Raw genomic sequence first — 17,569 nt, forward strand, 5'->3', positions numbered from 1 at the left:
AGAACTGGTTCACAGTCGGCTCTAAGATGGGTTTCAACGGCAGCACTATTGTCATAGAAACAGATATGTGTGAGTTAAAGGCAGGTCCCAGTTATGAGACAGCTGAAGACTACTTCTCTATTTGAATATGCAGGAAATCTTAACGTAAAGCCCAAATGGCACTGGTCTACAGCTTCGCCTGGGTTTCTTTTTCCATTCCTGCTATTCCAGGCAATTAGGTAGCAATACAATTCCAGTGTAGTGGAAGGTTTTAAATATGTAAAAATAATCCAAGTTTTGTTTTTCATCAAAGAGATAGCTTGCCTCGATTGTGCTTGTTTAGGGCAGCATCAAGGGACATATTCGCCCCATGCATGCAGAGGCCACATTCCAACTCAATGCACAAGGTAGCAGTGACATGCACAGCAAGCATGATTCTTCTGGCTGCTTGGCAAACTGAGATTGAGGCTTATTCGCAAGGTAATTTATGTTCCTAGGCAACATTTATGACAATTCTATAAAGTTCCTCTGCAGGGATATCACGGCATTGCAAAAGTATTGCTATCATAAAGTTGGATGTTATCTGTTTCTGAACTACAATTAAGCTATAATATTAACAAAGGTCAAGTCTGTGAGGGATTAGCAGCCCCAACTAACAAATGCATATTATTGCTTGTTAGCATGAGAAGGGGCTATGACCACAGTGCTGCATTGCTGACACTCAGACCACAGAAATAGAATTAGTAGAGAGGGCTCTGTGTGATGTCACTTCCCCTCCTCTCCCAGAGAGGAAGGAGCATATAGTACTTCCTGTTCCTCTCTATCTCTTCCTTGGACCAGAGATGGATGCAGACATGCCTCCACTTGCTCCAGGTGCATGCCTGAAGCTTGTTATACAATGTAAGTACAGTGGTACCTTGGGTTACAGACATTTCAGGTTACAGACTCCGCTAACCCAGAAATAGTACCTCAGGTTAAGAACTTTACTTCAGGATGAGAACATAAATCGTGCGACGGCGCGGTGGCAGCGGCAGGCCCCATTAGCTAAAGTGGTACCTCAGGTTAAGAACGGACCTCCAGAACGAATTAAGTTCTTAACCCAAGGTACCACTGTGTTTTGCCTGCTCAATTTTTACTGCTGCCTTTGCTGTGAACCAATGCAAGATTAGGTAAAGGTAAAGGGACCCCTGACCATTAGGTCCAGTCATGGACAACTCTGGGGTTGTGGTGCTCATCTCGCTTTATTGGCCGAGGGAGCCAGCGTACAGCTTCCGGGTCATGTGGCCAGCATGACTAAGCTGCTTCTGGCGAACCAGAGCAGCGCACGGAAACGCCATTTACCTTCCCACTGGAGTGGTACCTATTTATCTACTTGAACTTTGACATGCTTTAGAACTGCTAGGTTGTCAGGAGCAGGGATCGAGCAATGAGAGCTCACCCCGTCGCGGGGATTCAAACCGCCAACCTTCTGATCGGCAAGTCCTAGGCTCTGTGGTTTAACCCACAGCACCACCTGGGTCCCTAATGCAAGATTATAAGTAAGTAAATTATGTGTGTGCCTGGTGGGGCCTGTTGTAGCCATGGGAGCACCTGGCGGGGCCTGCCATGGCTGTGGGCAGGCCTGGCGAGGCTGGCTGAGACCCGGTGAGGCCCACCATGGCTCCCATACAGATTGGCGCCTACAATGCAGCTAAAGAGGAAAGTGGAGGAAGTAGGCCTGCCATACGTCCAAATTTTCCTTGACTTGGATTTCAAAGGCGGAATTGACATCAGGGGGCATTGTTGCAAGAGGCAGCAATTTGTCCTGGATCTTAGACAAGTCGTAAAATTGTGCTTTTCTTGGGTTTTTTGTTTTGTTTTTGTAAAAAATAGCTCAACTTTCAGGTTTTCCTTTGAAAAGCTAAATTTGGGGGGTGGGGTGTTCCTTAAAAAAGCTCAACTACTTTTGGGGTGTCCTGGTTTTTACTTGAAATATGGCAGCCCTAGGCCCTAGGAGGAAGAGAAAGAGACACCACTAAATAGTATTACACAGGCCACACATTTACTGACAGACTTTAACATGTGCATCAACAAAAACCACAGTGGAAGGGATAGCCTTAGCTTTTCAGTATGAAATTCCCTCAAGGAGACTGCAATGTCCCCTGAGGTTGTGGCAAATCAAAATGGCGGCTCCACAGAAGCCTCTGGTATGGTGACATCCAATTTGTGTGCTAAGCTGCTGCATACAAATGGCTGGCCATAGGGTGCATCTGTCACACAGATGCAGTTTTAAGCAGTTTCTGTGCCACTCTGTTTTCAAGTGAAGTAGGCCTGAATTTTTGTTGTGCTGCCTTCATAACAACTCTGTAGACAACACACTGCAAGAGTTTTGAGCTCCTGTGCTATTCCACTACTGTATTCTTATGAAGTCTGTTTAGTCTTCCTCAGAACTGTCTCTTGCGCTGACCAAGCATTTATCATGCACAAATCTTCTTAGAAACTGATAATAAATACTGGCTTTTTGGACACACATGGATCCTATAATTCCGTTGTTTTAAAAACTGAGGCAGTTGTTGAGGATTTTAACATCATTATCATGTTTCATGGTGAAACCGAGAAAAGAGCAATCTCACTTGAGAATCAGAACAGGATGTTGGCTGGTGTTATGAAGATAAAATATTCAAATATTTATGTAAGGAAGTCAAAGGAAAGTATGTATGTTTATGATGAGTGATCCCAACCAAACCCATATAAACACAATATTGGGTGATTCTGTAGCTACCAGCGTAACATTTGTAAGCTTTTTTTTACTAATATATAATTTTTACATTATTTGAACACGAATTGACATCAAACTATTTGTGTGCTAACTGGCTTGATCATCCCTAGGAAATGTCACAGGCAGCTTAAATGATTTCTTTTTATTGTGTTTTATTAGGGGATGCTACCCCTACTGGTTCTCTCACCAACCCTCACTCCTTTGTTATCCCCTTCCTTCCCCCCCTTTCCTCCCCCTGCCGCCGCCACCCACAGCTCACCCCAAATCCCACCTCCTTCCCCCACAACTCGGCCAAACAGCTCTTCTCTGCTAATTTTTCAATGCGACGTCAGGGGAGTGGGTGAACTCTTGGTTGGAGGATGGATGGCGGCTAACAGATTGAGGTTGAATCCTGATAAGACAGAAGTACTGTTTTTGGGGGACAGGAGGCGGGCAGGTGTGGAAGACTCCCTGGTCCTAAATGGGGTAACTGTGCCTCTGAAGGACCAGGTGCGCAGCCTGGGAGTCATTCTGGACTCACAGCTGTCCATGGAGGCACAGGTCAATTCTGTGTCCAGAGCAGCTGTTTATCAGCTCCATCTGGTATTTAGGCTGAGACCCTACCTGCCCGCGGACTGTCTCGCCAGAGTGGTGCATGTTCTGGTTATCTCTCGCTTGGACTACTGCAATGTGCTCTATGTGGGGCTACCTTTGAAGGTGACCCGGAAACTACAACTAATCCAGAATGCGGCAGCTAGACTGGTGACTGGGAGGGGCCGCCAAGACCATATAACACCGGTCTTGAAAGACCTACATTGGCTCCCAGTATGTTTCCGAGCACAATTCAAAGTGTTGGTGCTGACCTTTAAAGCCCTAAACGCCTTGGCCCAGTATACCTGAAGGAGCATCTCCACCTCCATCGTTCTGCCTGGACACTGAGGTCCAGCGCCGAGGGCCTTCTGGTGGTTCCCTCACTGCGAGAAGCCAAGTTACAGGGAACTAGGCAGAGGGCTTTCTCGGTAGTGGCAGCCGCCCTGTGGAACGCCCTCCCACCAGATGTCAAAGAGAAAAATAACTATCAAACTTTTAGAAGACCTCTGAAGGCAGCCCTGTTTAGGGAAGCTTTTAATGTTTAATAGGTTATTGTATTTTAGTGTTGTGTTGGAAGCCACCCAGAGTGGCTGGGGAAACCCAGCCAGATGGGCGGATTATAAATAATAAATTATTATAATATTATTATTATTATCCTCTCTGAAGTGACAATTAACATGGTGCCTCACAGAGTTCTTCACCAAACCACTCTCTCAAGTGCATCCCACCCTCCTTCAAAGACACCTTCCTCAGCAGGTCGCCTGGGCTGCCCCCCCACCTGCACCTCTTGCTCACTTGCCTCTTTTCTCTCGTCACACTGCTGTTGGTGTGGCCCACCTACATTAAATTGTAGGAAGTTGGCAGCATACCTAAAGCAAATGTCTCCGCTATTGAAGAGTGTGCTAGGGAATTTATATACAAGCACATTTATCAGCATCAGTTGGCACGTCTGCCTATTTTCATCTGATGAAAAGCAGAGGGTGTGATATTCTCTGCCCCTTTCTTGAACTGCATGGCACTGCCCTGACATGTAGGTGTTTTGCATATAAATACATGGGGTTCTGAACTGGCCTTCAGGCACTGGCATCCATCTCCACAGCAATTTGATATTAAGTGTAATAGGCTGTTACAGACCTTGCAGGTTAGGTGAATTAGATTGGAGTAATCACTTACAGTATCGCTATCAAACTTTTATTTCGGTCACAGACCAACATAAGATAAAACATATGGATAAACTGAACACATAAGACTTAAAACAGGTAAGGAATAAAAACTAGCAATTAAAAGTTGATTATATCATACATAATAAAAAAGATAGAAACAGGCACAGTTAAAAGGTCTTGCATTTTGGACCTAGTTTGTGGCACAAACCATCCTTCGACGAATATCCATCATGGCAGTGCAGAATCTAGCAACTGAGTATGTAACATCTGGGTTTTCATCTTAAAGTAGCAGGGAGGTATAAAGTTATGTGCGACCTGGGAATTTATGTACTACAGGTAAGATGAACCTAGCTCGTATATCTGTATGGTATTGGCAGTAAAAAAAAAAAGGCATGTTCTGTTGTTTCAACTTAGTTTCTGGAGTTTAAAGGCTTTATTCATGCAGGAACTGTTTATAGGATGTGTGGAGCTAAGAAAGAGAAAGAGGACAAACAGTGCTCTCATGTGGTTTAAAGTACCGTAACAAATGCATTAACTACTAATGCCTGATGGCAGCGTCCCTATAACACACGGGTTAATTTATATAACAAAAATTGAGAGGCCTGATGGCAGTCACACCATGTTATTTGAAATCCCCAGTGCCAACTGAATAGATTGCTCAGCCGTCTTCAATGGTATTCTATAATTATTTCAGAGGGCACTAAGATCATCATAATTGAAAGCAATATTTTGAAGTAAGACCTGTGGAAGCCTGCATTCAGGCATAGCACTGCCATAGGGTTCGTTTTATGCTTAGACTTTGAGACCAACAGGCTACTCTCAAATCATTTGTTGATCTGAATGACTTTATCATCTAATTTGTAGTCATTAATGATCCCTGGTTGCTGCTTCCTGGAAAGGCATAATAAACTTCTGGGCGCTGTGCTCCTGTTCCATTTTTTATAATTGCCTGCAACTTACTGCAGTTCCCCTGAGCTTCAGTTAGGAAAGGACGGCTATTCTTGGCTTTGTGCATCAGATTGTTCCCCCCCCCCCTGTGTTTTCATATTCATATCCATTTTGTTTAAAGAGGAACCAACATAGGCTTCTCTTAATCTCTGCTTTTTTGGATCAGAAAAACTATTAAAAAGAACAAATCTGTTTCTCACGCACAAACACACACACTGTGCTAATGTGCAGTGTGAAAATCACATTCAGCTGTGCAACTGCAGAGGCCTCCATTTGTAGGATCTGAAATAGATACAAAACACTACATTTTACAATGTGCCATGCAACCCTTTATATTTAGAACACCCTACTGTGTTCAGTGGAGCTACTCCCAAGTGAGTGGACTGTGCCCTCAATTACTTATTTTCATTTCTAACACTTCATATATATATATATATATATATATATATATATATATATATATATATCATGCCTCAAAGTAACCAATTAAAATATGAATACCATCAATAAAAATAGCTTAGCTGCCTCATAGCAACTTTAGCCTGGCCTAGCAAGCCCTGAAAATAACATTTTAAAGGGAATGGAGAATGAAAAAATTCAGACCTTGGCAAGCGTATTGAAAAAGTGGGTTCTGGAGTTGGGTGTGGGAATAAGGACACTTCCTTTACAGGATCTTATTTTAAATAGCCGTACGAAATAGGACTGAGCTTTTAAAACAAGAAACATCATGCCATTCCAGATGTTTGCTTAAAAAAATTATGCCCTGCTTTTTCACGTGTCTCAAAGCAACTTACAAAGGAAAAAACAAAGCAAATTAAAACAGAAAAATAAGAACCTGGTGTCTGAAACTTTGCAGGGAGTATATAGATCCACATTCACTATGTTGTGTGCAATTTGATTCCTTGCAGAAAGCTGGGGAAGATGTTTGAATATATTAGTGAGTGGACAGGTTAGCTTGCATGGCTAGAATCAGCTGCATATGAAATGACGATGTTGCATCATAGAAATGGCCCCAACCAGCACTCTGGAAAATTAAGGATTACTGTAATTTCCCAACAAGGCTATCTCCATAATGAATGCAGGATTACTATTTTTTATGGGTGTTTTTTTACCCTTCCTGACAGTACATTTGATATGCATTGCTCTGTCTCATTATGTCGGCTGCAGGGTTAGGAATAAATAAATTTATCAAGATAACCAGAGAGAATGGGACTGACAAAAGCTGAATGCAACTGGCGAGGTGCCCGTTTGCAAAGGCAGGGCAGAGATACAGAAGCAGGGCAGGATAAAGACATTGTGCTGCCTGAGGCAAAGGACAAGGTGACCCTTTTCATTCCCACCAGAGGGACAGCATCTTCCCCACTCTTGAGGTGAGCAGGCTAGCTCAGGGAGCAATGGCCCCATATAACATCTAGAATCTGCAACCTGAGGCAGCTGCCTCACTTGGCCTAATGGTAGGCCTGGCACTGTTTGGAACCCGAAGAGAACCAGCAGGTATTGGATTGTAGACAGTCCCTACTTCAAGCAACTATTCAAGCAAATAATAAATCGTATGTGGTGGAGGAGTTAGTTGCATGGACAAGCAGTGATTTGAACTTTTGCAATTTTACTTCCAGACATGCATATGTCCCACAGCTAAACCCAGTTCTCAAGCTACTAATCACTTGTGGGTCTCCTCCCTGTGAAAAGATACCCCTGCAGCCAAGTTAGAAAAGACAGAAGATCCACTGAACCCTTTTATCACCTGTATATTTATGGGACATAGTTTTTTTGGATCAGATGACGGAGTGTGAAGGAGTGAATGTAATTAATGAGTTGATAGATACTGACTGGTGTACAAAATGAGTTGCTGAAGCAGCACTGAAACAGCCTTCAGGGTCTGGTATTTCTGGCTTCTTTATGAAAGCCAAACAACCAGGGAAAATGTGCTACATCAGTGGTTCCCAATTAAGTACTGCAGTCCCCCTGTTTTGTTTTGTTTTGTTTTGTTTTGAAACCAAGCCATGGACCCCCTACTTTTGAAAATGTTGCTATCTCTGTACAGTGGTGTCTTGGTTCTCAAACTTAATCTGTTCCAGCAGCCTGTTCCAAAACCAAGGTGTGCTTTCCCATAGAAAGTAATGCAAATTGGATTAATCTGTTCCAGACTTTTAAAAACAACCCCTAAAACAGAAATTTAACATGAATTTTACTAACAAGACCATTGATCCATAAAAGGAAAGCAATCAACAATGTGCTGCAGTCACAAAATCAATCAATCAATCAGTAGCTGAACTGGGTTCCACACAGTCACAAAAACAAAAAAAGAGCCACAAAAACAAAAATGCAAAATAAATAGCAAAAACAGACAGACCTCAGCGTAACACTCAAAACTGAAGTGTGGCACTCAAATCAGAAGCGTAACACTCAAAACGGAGCATGTTTGGCTTCCACCGAAAAAAATTTGCAAACCAGAACACTTCTGGGTTTGCAGTGTTTGGGTTCCAAGTTGTTTGAGTACCAAGGCGTTTGAGAACCAAGGTACCATTTTCGTAGTTTTTGTTATGTGAATGGTGCCACCATACCCTCTAAAATGTCATAGCGCAAAACCGAGCTGCATGTTTTCTGGGCTGCACTCCCGTGTGAGAGTATGGCACCCAAAAACGTACATACCCATCAACTGTCTTGAACACCCTGTTTTGGGGCACCGTGTTTTCAATGTGAGCAACCCCCCCCCCCCGAAAATGGGATGTCTGACAGTTGACAGGTAAGTGCCACAGACCCCCTTAATGGGTTATGTAGACGCCTTGGGGTCCACAGACCATCCATTGGGGACCACTATGCTACAGCACACCTCAGCTTCTGACCCCACAATAGTACCAGCACAGAAGTTGCTGGAAATAAACTCAGTTTGGGGGCGGGGGAGGTGGCTGCCTTTTGGTTCAGAGCCTCTTCTATGTGAAAACATAGAGCAATAAAGGGGAGTTAATTAGAACAAGTTTGTCTGCCTATCCACACTGCAGTGCCCCGGTTCGGACTGTGGCCAGGATACGTGGAATGAATTAGGCACGTAGGGTCATTCACACACTTGGCTTTTTTTTTAGGCGTTAGCAGACACAGATCTAGGAAGCTGCCTTATACCCAGTCAGAACACTGGTCCATCTACCTCAGTATAGGCTACACTGACTGGCAGCAGCTCTCTGGAGTTTCAGGCAGGGGTTTCTCTCAGTCTTAGAGACTGATCTTGTTGGCATCTGCAGACAACACAGATGCTCCACCGCTGACTTACAGCCCTTCCCAGATCCTGATGTAGGGATGAGTAGGGGGCTTTGGCCTCACATTGCAGACCTGCTCTAGATTCCTCTCCCTGCTCCCAACATCTATTTGCTTGGGAAGCAGAACTTCCATTAGTGCAAATGTGAAATGGGCTGCAGTCCTTTTCAGAGTTGTGTGAGTGGGCCAGAAGATACAGCAGAGAATTCACAACGCAGTCAGAAAGCCATCATGCCCGGAAGCTGAGGTCCAGCGCCGAGGGCCTTCTGGTGGTTCCCTCACTGAGTGAGGTTACAGGGAACCAGGCAGAGGGCCTTCTCAGTGATGGCGCCCACTCTGTGGAATGCCGTCCCATCAGATGTCAAGGAAAGAAACAACTATCTGCCTTTTACAAGACATCTGAAGGCAGCCCTGTTTAGGGAAATTTTTAATGTTTGATGTTTTATTGTATTTTTAATATTTTGTTGGAAGCCACCCAGAGTGGCTGGGGAAACCCAGCCAGATGGGTGGGGTATAAATAATAAATTATTATTTGACCAAAGCCACTGAAGTGCTTTTGAAAATAAGCTTGGGTTTGTAGCATAGCAGAGCTTAGAGCTGTGAAATCAACAGAACTACATTCAACATCTGTTTGGGACTAATGCATTTGATCCTTGCAGTCTTTTCTGATACTCTTTTTTTTAAAAAAAAAAAAATTATTCAATTTTCAAATTATAACACTGAATTAAGATTTGTGGAAAATTTGTTAATTTATATATATATATATATATCGCCTCCCCCCTCTTTGGCTTCCCCGTATTTCTGTATTGGTTTATTAAACATATTATATATCCTGCTGATTTTGCCTCTTATATAGTTGTGAAAGTTTAGTCAAAACCTGCCAATGAGTCCAAATCTTTATACTGTCTTTTTATATAGTTTATAAATGGTTCCCACTCTTTTTTTGAAATTGATGTTGTCTCTCTCATGTATCCTCTGTCAGCTTAGCCAGTTCCACATAGTCCATAAGTTTAGCTTGCCATTCTTTCTTTGTTGGCGTTTTCTCTGTTTTCCATACTTGTATTAATAAAATTCTTGCTGCTGTTGCCGCATACATAAACAATCTCCAATTTCCCTCTCTTATATCATGATCTAAAATTCCAAGCAGGAAAGATTCTGGTTTTTTAACAAAAGGTTTTTTTCAACATTTTTTTCAATAAATTATATATCATTTCCCAATATTCTTTAACCTTCTTGCATTCCCACCATACCTTTTCTGAGACTTTCAAGTACTATGTGTAAATAATCAGCGCGGTCATTTTGCTCCTCTGTTTTTATCATGACATGCCCAAGACATATAAGTACCACAGCTCACTTTTAGTGCTTTTCTTGTGCATGCAGATGATCTCCAAGTTCAATTCTTGAAATCTCCAGGTCAGGTTGGGAAACTTTATAGTTGGGAACCTTTGACAGCTCCTGCCAGTTTGGCTCCACAATTCTGGCTTAATTTATTCTTAAGACCGTCTCCTATGTTCCTAGGTATCTAATCTGCTTGTTATCTTCATGTTATCCAGAGACTTGGATTTTTCTTTTAATGGATGGCACATATAAAACCAATGAGCCTATTTATTGCTAAGAGGGAAGAAAGTAGACCAAAAAAAAATTATTTCACAATAGTTTGTGACAGATCATGCAATGCAGAGACAAATTGGCTTGCATCTGTGACACACAAGCGTTTTCTCATTGTTGGTGTAGGATCTTGCTTTTGCTTTAGCACTGTACCGTATATATCTCTCAAGGGGACTGCAACTTCTTGCTGAGACATCGTATCAGTTGGCTCAGCAACCAGACAGTCACGGCGCCCACTTCCAAAGAAAGCGGTGTAAGCCATGCTTATCAGCCTTTTCAGCATGTACTATGATAAGATTATAATTCTGAAGATTCTGAAGGGGGAGGACAATGAACTGCTCAACTATAACTAGCACGGCAGTGTGTTTGTGTGGAATTACGGGTGGCTAATATATTGGTAACTGGGTGTGGTGTCCAAATACCTTGCTAACCTTTGCTCACAGTACTTAATGTTTGCAGTTTGTCAAGGACAAGACGGTTTGCCTGCTTTGTAAAAACCATGCATGCAAGTTTCCCATAGGCCACTGTGGGCCACTGTGAGAATCAGATGTTGGATTGGGTGGGATTTTGATCCGATCCAGCAGGGCTTTTATGTTCCCGGTCCTAATACTTTATTGTGGTCACACAATTTGGTTTATGAAGAAGTAACATTCATCTAGTATTAAATCAGGCAACCTTACATAGGCTTGCTTGGAAGTAAATCTTGCCGAGAGTAATGGGACTTAGTTCTGTGTAATACCTCTAGGGATGCAATATTAAAGAATACACAGGCTGAACCGTATCACGTTAACACAGAAATAAAGCTATTAAAATTATTCCTGTATCTCCCTCCATACCGCTGTTTTGCTGGATCTGTGGCACTAATTAAAATATTTCACATCCTTACATCAGTCTCCCATATTTGTTCATCCAATCTTCACAATTGCCACTCTTTGATTTTACATAACGTTGGCATTTAAGACCTTTTCACATCGTTGACCTATATTTGTCTGCCAAGGTATTTCAGTCAGTGGAGCATCTCAAAAATGGGAAAAGGCTATTAATTGTTAGCACCATGTTTAGGGAAGTTCTTGCTCATTCCCCCCCTTTACCATCTTACCCATGACTCCCATGTAGGTAAGTTCATTCACGTAACAAAATGTTAAAGCAGCCTAGAGCTATAGCATGGGCCTGCATTAATCAGGCTATACAACGGGTTCATTGTTGATGTGTGTGGTTTTTTAAGGAATATATTTTTCATGGTCTGTATTGTATTACACCATTTGTTCTATGCAAGAACAAGAGTGTAGGAAGGCAAAAATGAGCCGACTCTAAATCTAAGGCTCTAATACTAAGGTCATCACACTCCTTGGGAAAGGGTCCCGTTTAAAGGATTTTAACCTTAAATTCTGCACTAGGAGTTCTAGAACTTTGATATCTTCTGCTGAGGGCCAGTCAAGAAATTTTGGTGCCTGAGGCAGAGCGGCAAATGGCACTCCTTCATTGTCAAGCCAGGTGGATTGTACCCAAGGCTAGTCAAGTTCTTTTGGCAGAAATGCCCACAAGTGCCTAAGCACAGACACAATGAATAATGATAATGAATTAAACAGCTAGCACCTTGCTGCCCTTCCCTGACCATCCAAATCGGCTGCCTCACTCTGTTCAATGATTGGGCCAGCCCTGTGTCTGATCCCTTTGGGGTCGGCACCTATATGATGAGATGGATGCCATTGGGAGAAGATGCAGCTATCTGCGCCAGTGTGGTGTAGTGTTTAAGAGCGGTAGTCTCGTAATCTGGGGAACTGGGTTCGCATCTCCGCTCCTCCACCTGCAGCTGCTGGGTGACCTTGGGCCAGTCACACTTCTCTGAAGTCTCTCCGCCCCACTCACCTCACAGAGTGTTTGTTGTGGGGGAGGAAGGGAAAGGAGAATGTTAGCCGCTTTGAGACTCCTTCGGGTAGTGATAAAGCGGGATATCAAATCCAAACTCCTCCTCTTCTTCTTCTGCCCCACAACACCAGCAGAAAAGAAGGTAACTGAAAGTATAGAGATCCATAGCAACAAGGCCAGTACCACCAGCAGCTGGAACTTCCAGGAGGCTTGGGGGAAAGAGGACTCGTCCTCCCCAGTGCTGTTAGTCTCCTTCGGAGAAATGATGAGTCTAGGGCTAGATCTAGACACATCAAACAAGCGTTTCAGGAAAACTCGTTCTAAACTTCATAAAGGGAAATCACATTGGTGAAAGATGGGACTCCACTGTGATATAACGTATATAAAGCACTTTTTCTTTGCTAATGTAGCTGAGTCCTAGGTGATTTTTAGACTCCTGAACAGGCTCTGCAGTACATTTAAGCTAGGCTGCTGAGTCTCTGTACATCTGGAATTATATTGTCTGTTAACTTTCCTCTTGCTCTGTCTTTATATGTATTTAAGTCTAGATTATTTCTTTTTTGAGTGGGATGCAGGTGGCGCTATTGTCTAAATTAATGAGCCTCTTGGGCTTGCTGATCAGAAGGTTGGTGGTTTGAATCCGTGCGACGGGGTGAGCTCCCGTTTCTCTGTCCCAGCTCCTGCCAACTTAGCAGTTCGAAAGCATGTCACTGCAAGTAGATAGATAGGTACCACTGTGGCGGGAAAGTAAACAGCGTTTCCGTGTGCTCTGGCTTCTGTCACAGTGTCCCATTGCACCAGAAGCAGTTTAGTCATGCTGGCCACGTGACCTGGAAGCTTCTGTCACAGTGTCCCATTGCACCAGAAGCAGTTTAGTCATGCTGGCCACGTGACCTGGAAAGCTGTCTGTGGACAAATGCCGGCTCCCTCGGCCTGAAATCGAGATGAGCGCCACAACCGCATAGTCGCCTTTGACTGGACTTAACCATCCAGGGGTCCTTTACCTTTACCTTATTTCTTTTGCCATACCAAATTTATCATCTGTTTAGTAACTTGTTGGTTTTTGTCTCATTTGAATTTATTGATATGTTTTGTCAACTGTTTTCTTCCCCTCCCCACCCCCAAATGCTGAATTCTCCCATGTTAAGAGAACTGTATAGCTCCTCTACTCTATACCTGATTTATGTCAGCAAATTAATTGTTTTAAGATGGAGCGCCACCTAGGGGCTGTTGCTGCTAGAGCGACGCTTTTGAAGGCAAGGCAATTCCGGTGTATATGGAAAGGATGCATGGGAGAATTCACAATTATTGTGAACCGATGGCGTTTGGTTTTTAATTAGGTAGTCCAAGGGAATAATTGGGCTATTGCTTAAAAGTGATTGGCTTCTAATTGTGGTTAATTCACTTGCAAATCATCAAAAAGTAACTGCAGGGTTCCTTCCCAATAAACTTGGTATGCAAGTTGCAATTTTTTTGGAAACGTCACATTCAATTCACAGTTTGCCCCAATGCAGAACCCATGTGCAAAGTGATATATGCAGGATTTTGGGTGCTCCTGGCTCTCCTCCTTCTAGGGAATGGAAAAGGTATGAATAAAAATTAAAGGAAATGATGATTATGTTTAATACAGCGAAGAAGAGGCATGAAAGAGGTGCCCAGGAATTTCATGTGCACACATTATTCTACATGTGCACTGTATGTGCATGCTATCCAACGAACTACTTCTCATTTCCACTGAAGTCTGTCCTTGTCAGGGCTGGACGACATTTAAAGTTTGCAGGAGACTGCACTGAGCCTCTCAAAGCCAGCATTCACATTTAGGCTGTATAACACGGAGACACAGGCAAAGGTTACAGTACAGCTTCCCTGCATTGCAACGCCTATCTGATTCCCCTTTCCTTTTCAGCCAGGCTGGCCAAACTCAAATTTCACATCAATTCCACAATAAAAGCAAACCCAGAAACTCAACCTGCTGTGAACCAGCAGTGTGGCTGCTTACCAAGCCACTTAAACAAAGAGCTCCTTTTCAAACGTCTTCCGCTATCCATAATGCATGTTACCATAAAATGTCCAGGTTGCTAATTCGCTTGGATGAAAGCATCTACCTGGAGGAAAGGCTCATTTCTGCAATTGTTCTAGATCTACATAAAATATGCACAGGGAAGAAAGATTATAAATGCATATTCATATTTTTGTTTCAGGATTGGTAGCCCAGAAGACTTAATGCTATAAAAAATGACCTTTCGGTCCTTTTCACAGTAGCAATGGCGGTTTGTGATATCCCTTTATTATAGAAATTAGAATTTTTTTAAAAAAATCTGTGGCTTCGAGTTCTGTTTAACTCTTTTGTGTGCATGTTTAAAAGGTATTCGTGAAATATCTGATTTCAGGGATTAGTGCAGCCTTCATTACTATGCATGAAAAACGAGATGAAATACCACGTTTTTGGCAGCTGTTTCCACTGGATAAGCATCCACTCACCCAGCTTGATTTAACATTTTGTTACTGCAGCTTTACATTGCACATTTGATTTAGTACCGGCAGAATTATGCTGGAAGAACGGCAATGGAAAGACAGGGCTATAGAAGAAAGAATCTGGCAACTCCTGATTACTGATCCTCTTGAAATCACGGATTTGGCTGCCTACGAGGGCCCAAATTAGGGTCTTTCATCCTAATCCTTATCTCCAAATCAGGAGCAGCTGCTCCAGAGCTCCTATTTAGTTTATTTATTTCAGAAAACCTATCTCCTGCCCTTCTGATGCATTTGCATCATTCAAGGACGCATGCAGCAATAACAATTCTAATATATACATAAATTGAGACAGGCTCAGCAGCCGACAACATTCCAAAATGGAGGTTGGTGTCCGTTTGTGTCACTTTCTCAGTACCCTGCCTTATCCTTTCCATAAGGCAGAAATCTTTTCCCCACTGGCACCATTACTGTGTTGAAAGTACTGTACAAAAGTGCAAAGCAGCTTCTAAATGCCTGTGGTGTGGAAACACAACAGCCCAAGGCTATGTTTTACACGGCAGCTGTGTGAAGGAAATGACAGCAATGCCCATAGAGTTGACGGCCAAGATGTACAGCAGAGGACAACGTGGTAGGGAGCAACACATTCTCGGTCCCCTTTCTACCTTCTGTAGGGAAAGGGACCAATCCGGAGCCTAGCACACCCCAGTTTATAATTTCTTCCTGAGCCATTGGATCTGATCTGTGGAATGCCTGTAGGCCTACTAACTCTTTCCTGCTCCAGTGTGCTGCATCTTTTCCTTCTATCAGATGTTTATCCAGGTATCATGATGAATGGAAATCAACTGGAGAAGACCAGACTCTGAAGGGGCGTTGAGGAACCAGAAAGGCTAGCTGCTGCTCCTGCAAAGAAAGGATATGTAAGTAAGGCATCAATCTTTGGAGGCAACTGCACCATTACAAAATCCTGACTTTATAGTATGATTGCAACTTTGGAATGGTTTCAGGCTGCAAGGTTCAGCCTGGGTGAATCCAGAGGTCAGGTGTCATTTTCCTATGAGTAACAAGTAAAGGAGGAATGGTTAAGACCAAAAGGGTTTGGGGCCATTGCACTGGAGCACCTCTGCTACCTGGTTTTTTAAAAAATTGTTTATTGAGGTTTTTAACTAAGTACGGATAATGTAAGAAAACAGTAACCTAAACATGCATATGAACTGAAATATAAATTAACATAAACATTTCTTTTGCAGGTCGCAACATGGAAGATAACCAAAGTGGATATTGATGGAGAGGAGTCCATTCACATGAAAAGTATGCATTTCAAAAAGCACCTCCGCTAACTGTTATAGAGGCTCATATTTAATTCCATGCACAGTGCCACACACCTATGTATAACTGACTGCTAGAAATAATGGACTGCCTTATTTCTTTATGTCATATACTAAATGCATACATTCCTTGTTGGAAAATGTCTGAAATGTGGAAGTAATTTGAATGGGGGGGGGGATGCTTGAAAATGAAATGTAAACTGCATTCTAAAATTTGGCTTTAATTAGCACACTGCAGATTAACAGTGGCAATTTGAAATTATCTCTCCAAATCAAGGCTGTTTCCATAGCAATGGCTGATTCCCAAGACCTGCTGTGTCAATTTGTCATGAGCAGCCAAAGACAAGAAGGAAATGCTAGGCTCTCTCAGGCCATAGCAAAGGCTACCCAGATCTATCCAAAATGCTTGATCGGTCTGCAAGTACTTGCCTCTATCTAGAGCTTTGTCCCATAAGAGCAGAGCCTGCCCAATACATTTTGGCACCTGAGGCGAATCACAGAATGACACCTCCCTCACCCTGCCACCAGGGAAAAAGGGGTGAGTGAAGATCTACATCAGGAACAAGGAGGAGACAAAGATCTACTTTGAGAACAGGAAGGAGGAGAGACCAGCAGTGCCTCCTATTTGTCAAGAGGCCACTGTACAGGTGGGATGACAGTGCTGCCTAGGAGGCGGCAGGTGGCAGATCTATCCTCCAAGATGCACATCAAAGCTGTTGCTGTTGGGATCTCAAATTTCAGCAGCGCCTTGTGTGGCACCAGAATTTAGCACCCCCTTCACCTTCTGTGGGCTGTCTTGCCAGAGTGGCGCATGCTCTGGTTATCTCCCGCTTGGACTACTGCAATGCGTTCTACGTCGGGCTACCTTTGAAGGTGACCTGGAAACTACAACTAATCCAGAAGGCGGCAGCTAGACTGGTGACTGGGAGTGGCCACCAAGACCACTTAACACCGGTCCTGAAAGACTTACATTGGCTCTCAGTATGTTTCCGGGCACAATTCAAAGTGTTGGTGCTGACCTTTAAAGCCCTAAACGCCTTGGCCCAGTATACCTGAAGGAGCATCTCCACCTCCATCGTTCTGCCTGGATGCTGAGGTCCAGCTACGAGGGCCTTCTGGTGGTTCCCTCACTGTGAGAAGCGAGGTTACAGGAAACCAGGCAAGGGCCTTCTTGGTAGTGGTGCCCGCCCTGTGGAACGCCCTCCCATCAGATGTCAAAGAAATAAATAACTATCTGACTTTTGGAAGGCATATGAAGGCAGCCAATCTGATGAATTATTGCATTATAGTATTTTGCTGGAAACCACCCAGAGTGGCTGGGGAAACCCAGCCAGATGGGTGGGGCATTTATTATTATTATTATTATTATTATTATTATTATTATTATTAAAATTGTATAAAATAGTTGCAGCACACTCTAGGCTCTGCACCCAGTGTAATTTGGGGTCAGGAGCCCCTAAATCTGCCTCTGATCAGTGAAAGCCAAGTGTGCTTCCACAGCTGCTGCCCTGCTCAACATACTGATGAACCTCAGGTATGTTTTAAATCGCCCAGGTGGGAGTTGGATGTGCAATACAGCAAAGGGATGGGGGGGGGGTAAGGAGCCCTTTCGATGATTTGCT

General features: G+C 43.3%; 1 long non-coding RNA gene across 1 annotated transcript; it reads left to right on the plus strand.

Annotated features, from left to right (window-relative positions):
• Positions 1 to 775: 775 nt before the first annotated feature.
• LOC307199923 lies at positions 776 to 16,943 on the plus strand. The gene is made up of 3 exons (XR_013832260.1): positions 776 to 879; positions 15,430 to 15,539; positions 15,870 to 16,943. It is a non-coding gene; the product is annotated as an uncharacterized lncRNA (long non-coding RNA).
• The last annotated feature ends 626 nt before the right edge of the window (positions 16,944 to 17,569 follow it).

This window comes from Podarcis cretensis (genome assembly GCF_951804945.1).
Source record: "Podarcis cretensis genome assembly, chromosome: 12".
In the NCBI taxonomy this organism is placed as follows: Eukaryota; Metazoa; Chordata; class Lepidosauria; order Squamata; family Lacertidae; genus Podarcis; species Podarcis cretensis.